The following is a 6,108-nucleotide window of genomic DNA, read 5'->3' as shown; positions in this document are numbered from 1 at the left end:
CATCAGAGAGGTCTGTGTTGAAGGACTGGATATTATAATGTCCTCGTCAGAGAGGACTGTGTTGAAGGACTGGATATTATAATGTCCTCATCAGAGAGGTCTGTGTCTGTGATGAAGGACTGTGGATATTATAATGTCCTCATCAGAGAGGACTGTGTCTGTGATGAAGGACTGTGGATATTATAATGTCCTCATCAGAGAGGACTGTGTCTGTGTTGAAGGACTGGATATTATAATGTCCTCATCAGAGAGGACTGTGTCTGTGTTGAAGGACTGGATATTATAATGTCCTCGTCAGAGAGGACTGTGTTGAAGGACTGGATATTATAATGTCCTCGTCAGAGAGGTCTGTGTTGAAGGACTGGATATTATAATGTCCTCGTCAGAGAGGACTGTGTCTGTGATGAAGGACTGTGGATATTATAATGTCCTCATCAGAGAGGACTGTGTCTGTGTTGAAGGACTGTGGTTAATAATGTCCTCATCAGAGAGGACTGTGTCTGTGATGAAGGACTGTGGATATTATAATGTCCTCATCAGAGAGGACTGTGTGTGATGAAGGACTGTGGATATTATAATGTCCTCATCAGAGAGGACTGTGTCTGTGATGAAGGACTGTGGATATTATAATGTCCTCATCAGAGAGGACTGTGTCTGTGTTGAAGGACTGTGGATATTATAATGTCCTCATCAGAGAGGACTGTGTTGAAGGACTGTGGATATTATAATGTCCTCATCAGAGAGGACTGTCTGTGTTGAAGGACTGTGGATATTATCATGTCCTCATCAGAGAGGACTGTGTCTGTGTTGAAGGACTGGATATTATAATGTCCTCATCAGAGAGGACTGTCTGTGTTGAAGGACTGATCTAGGGTCAGGCTGGGTAGGTAGGTAGGTAGGTAGGTAGGTAGGTAGGTAGGTAGGTAGGTAGGTAGGTAGGGGCTGGTAGGTCGATGAGGTGCTTACTACATGGGCATGACTGCATATACTTGAATAGAAGGTGTTCTTCAGAGCCTGGGGTGGTCTCAGTAATACTGAATAGGTGATCTTCAGAGCCCGGGTGGTCTCAGTAATACTGAATAGGTGATCTTCAGAGCCCGGGTGGTCTCAGTAATACTGAATAGGTGATCTTCAGAGCCCGGGTGGTCTCAGTAATACTGTATAGGTGATCTTCAGAGCCCGGGTGGTCTCAGTAATACTGTATAGGTGATCTTCAGAGCCCGGGTGGTCTCAGTAATACTGTATAGGTGATCTTCAGAGCCCGGGTGGTCTCAGTAATACTGACTAGAAGGTGTGCTTCAGAGCCCGGGTGGTCTCAGTAATACTGACTAGAAGGTGTGCTTCAGAGCCCGGGTGGTCTCAGTAATTCTGAATAGGTGATCTTCAGAGCCCGGGTGGTCTCAGTAATACTCCGGGTTGTAGTGAAAGGCAGTTAGTGTTATAACACGTGGTTATACAGCAGGACTTAAGGTTGACTCATGTAGCTTTTGAATTGCTTAGTTTATACCATGTTGACTGTAGCGACTGTAGAGTAGGACTTTTTATTTTTCATTTGCTCGTTTCTTTAATAATATTTTCAGTAGTGAACCCGATACGTGTCTCTGGCCAGAGTGTAAATTCCTAAAACGCTTGTTCCCTTGCACAGCCAAAAGAAGTGTTCCCATATCCCCTTTGCTTCATGTGGAAGTCAACCTGTAAAACAGACTCCTAAACCTAGTAATGAACATTTTCCCAAATGTGTTGAACCTTCAGACTTTCTAAAGTATTTGACAAAGGTTTTTATTAGTTAACCATAAATCACACTGAGGCTTCTTTAAAGCTTTTGTCAAAGTTGTACTTGTTTATTTCACATAAAACAATATTGTCAAATAAAAGAGGCAATCTAAAAGATATGAAACTGAACTTAGGGCTGAATAGAACAGAATGTTGTGTTGTTGTCTGGTTGGTCGGTCGGTCGGTCGGTAACCACGGAGCGACTTATGACCTAATGCACAAGAACTATACTATGGGATCCTATCAGACTGTCACTGTGTGGATACTTGGAGGCTCCAGGACACGGAGCAGAAGACTCTGTTTGATTGGAGTTCAGAACAGGTGTGGCTGGCTGGGGATTGGATGGACGACCTGGTGACCTCATCAGGTCAGGAGTAGAGCCCGGCCTGCCCCGCTGACGATTGGTTCAGTGCCTGCCAGCTGCACACTGCTCAGTAGCCCCGCCCCCTTTGGAATCCATTGCCGCCTGCTGATTGGAGAACATCAGCGGGGAGGGGCAGGACAGGGGGCGGGGTCACAACGTTCTTTTGACTTTTTTATTGTGGTTGTTTTGTGGATTGATAGTCGGGAGGAATCGTGTCCTTAGGTCGAATACAATGTGCCTTTGGTTATTAATACCATTCATTTAGTAACCCAAGACCAGTAACATAATGACTTCATTCCCCTACACCTACCTACAGCACATCTCCCCTGAACATACATCCATTTCACAGATGTTTGAAATGTTTACAGTCATTTTCATGGATGTTTTCTTCAAGCCCAAAGACAGTCTTCCTGGCTTAACCTCTGATGTGGTAGCGAGGAGAATGCCAAGCGGCCGCACAATGACAGGTATTACATGGCCTACATCCACAATGGCACCCTATTCCCTATATAGTGCACTACTTTTGATAGGGCTCTGGTCAAAAGTAGTGCACTATATAGGGAATAGGGTGCCATTTCGGGAAACAGCCGTGCAGTTTCGAGACAGAGCGTCAGATCTTTTGGGATGACTAACTCTCACCTGGAAACACCCTTTGCCAACAGGGAACGCTTAGTAAGAAGCAATCACCTTATGCTCTGAAAGGGTTGAGGAACTGACAGCCTCTGTCTTGTCTTAACATCAAAACAATTCAAGGGGTTATAGCTGTTAGCTTCATTTTATTACTCCCGGAGAGAAGGACAAAAATACATTTGAATCTTTACCTCAGACTGTTGTGATAGATATATCTTCTTATTGTGATTTGAATAACCCAGGGCATTTGGTTACATACCAAAGTGCATTTCTTTCTACGTTTGTGGCTATGAGGAAATGAAGCCAGTGGATTTTGCCTCTTATTTTTCTGAGTAAAAAAACAAGGCACTCAAATCACTTTTGGTCATTCAAGGGCCATATCTATCTATATCTCTATCTATATCTATCTATCTATCTGGAGAATGCTTGTCTTCAGCTGAGAAGGAAGTAGGGAGATGGAGTACAGTGTTTATTTTATTACACCACTGTCTGAACGGTGTAGCACACCTCCAAACCTCTGTTTGCTCGACACGGTTGGATGTAGCTTCTTTTCAGTGCAGTGTCAACTGTCCTATCACAATCTGCAGTCTATAGTCGGTCAGCCCAATGTGCTACTCCACGGTAAGGTAACATAGCTGTGGCAGAATCAAGCATTTGGCTAAATTGTAAATGTTTTGAAAATGATTTTTTTAAATACTTTTTTTTGCAACTTGTAAGAATTTTAACTCTTGACTATCTCACAACTTTTAGAAGACTGTCTCTAGAGTTCTACTACACAACTTTTAGAAGACTGTCTCTAGAGTTCTACTACACAACTTTTAGAAGACAGTCTAGTTCTACTACACAACTTTTAGAAGACTGTCTCTAGAGTTCTACTACACAACTTTTAGAAGACAGTCTCTAGAGTTCTACTACACAACTTTTAGAAGACTGTCTCTAGAGTTCTACTACACAACTTTTAGAAGACTGTCTCTAGAGTTCTACTACACAACTTTTAGAAGACTGTCTCTAGAGTTCTACTACACACACTACTTTTAGAAGACAGTCTCTAGTTCTACTACACAACTTAGAAGACAGTTCTACTACACAACTTTTAGAAGACAGTCTAGTTCTACTACACAACTTTTAGAAGACTGTCTCTAGAGTTCTACTACACAACTTTTAGAAGACTGTCTCTAGAGTTCTACTACACAACTTTTAGAAGACTGTCTCTAGAGTTCTACTACACAACTTTTAGAAGACAGTCTCTAGAGTTCTACTACACAACTTTTAGAAGACTACTACACAACTTTTAGAAGACAGTCTCTAGAGTTCTACTACACAACTTTTAGAAGACTGTCTCTAGAGTTCTACTACACAACTTTTAGAAGACTGTCTCTAGAGTTCTACTACACAACTTTTAGAAGACTGTCTCTAGAGTTCTACTACACAACTTTTAGAAGACTGTCTCTAGAGTTCTACTACACAACTTTTAGAAGACAGTCTCTAGAGTTCTACTACACAACTTTTAGAAGACAGTCTCTAGAGTTCTACTACACAACTTTTAGAAGACTGTCTCTAGAGTTCTACTACACAACTTTTAGAAGACAGTCTCTAGTTCTACTACACAACTTTTAGAAGACAGTCTAGTTCTACTACACAACTTTTTAGAAGACAGTCTCTAGAGTTCTAAACAACTTTTAGAAGACAGTCTCTAGAGTTCTACTACACAACTTTTAGAAGACAGTCTAGTTCTACTACACAACTTTTAGAAGACAGTCTCTAATCAGTTCTGAGTTCTACTACACAACTTTTTAGAAGAAGACAGTCTCTAGAGTTCTACTACACAACTTTTAGAAGACTGTCTAGAGTTCTACTACACAACTTTAGAAGACTGTCTCTAGAGTTCTACTACACAACTTTTAGAAGACAGTCTTGTTCTCTACACAACTTTTAGAAGACAGTCTCTAGTTCTACTACACAACTTTTAGAAGAAAGTCTCTAAGTTCTACTAAAAAGACAGTTTAGAGTTCTACTAGACAGTCTCTAAGTTCTACTACACAACTTTTTAGAAGAAGGAAGTAAAAAACAGAATTTGTTTGAACCGACTTCAACAACGTTGATAGATGTTAGTACTCTGTACCACAGCCACGTACGCTGTACATATGTGACATTTGCGATGGAATCAATGTGGATTTGTACATATGTATAATGTCTTTTGTCTTTGGTGAAATGCTGCTGGAAGCACTACATGAATGTTGTAGTGGGTTTTAAGCTTGGTCAGTTTTACTATAGTGTATGTAATGTACAGCTAATGGAAGGTCACACTTTGTTTTTGTGATTATTTGTTCTATTTTATTGTTGTGGCCGGGAAAATGTTATTAAATTAAAAAAAAGTTTTAATGTCCATCTTTATAAATGAATTGTTTACTGGTGGTTATTTGTCACAGGAAGTGTCATTCCAGGTTCAATGTCGTCAGGGAATGAGGTCCAAAGCACTTGAATCGATGTAAGGTTTGCTTCAGTAAAGACTTCATTAAATCTAGTTGTATAACTAATTTCTTAGTTCTGACTTAAGTATTATATATATATATATATTTGTTTGTTTTTTTTACAACAAATCATCATTGACCAAAGTACTGTCATTTCTTACATCGATACAAGCCACTAGCACACAGCTCTGTGTGTTTTCATATTGAATAGATAGAGTAGTAGCCACTAGCACACAGCTCTGTGTGTTTTCATATTGAATAGAGTACTAGCCACTAGCACACAGCTCTGTGTGTTTTCATATTGAATAGATAGAGTAGTAGCCACTAGCACACAGCTCTGTGTGTTTTCATATTGAATAGAGTACTAGCCACTAGCACACAGCTCTGTGTGTTTTCATATTGAATAGAGTACTAGCCACTAGCACACAGCTCTGTGTGTTTTCATATTGAATAGAGTACTAGCCACTAGCACACAGCTCTGTGTGTTTTCATATTGAATAGAGTACTAGCCACTAGCACACAGCTCTGTGTGTTTTCATATTGAATAGAGTACTAGCCACTAGCACACAGCTCTGTGTGTTTTCATATTGAATAGAGTACTAGCCACTAGCACAGCTCTGTGTGTTTTCATATTGAATAGAGTAGTACTAGCACACAGCTCTGTGTGTTTTCATAGCTAGCACAGCACATAGCTGTGTGTTTTCATATTGAATAGAGTACTAGCCACTAGCACACAGCTCTGTGTGTTTTCATATTGAATAGAGTACTAGCCACTAGCACACAGCTCTGTGTGTTTTCATATTGAATAGAGTACTAGCCACTAGCACACAGCTCTGTGTGTTTTCATATTGAATAGATAGAGTACTAGCC

This window comes from Oncorhynchus nerka, unplaced genomic scaffold, assembly GCF_034236695.1.
Source record: "Oncorhynchus nerka isolate Pitt River unplaced genomic scaffold, Oner_Uvic_2.0 unplaced_scaffold_1106, whole genome shotgun sequence".
NCBI lineage: Eukaryota > Metazoa > Chordata > Actinopteri > Salmoniformes > Salmonidae > Oncorhynchus > Oncorhynchus nerka.
Note: the sequence above shows the minus strand (reverse complement) of the source record.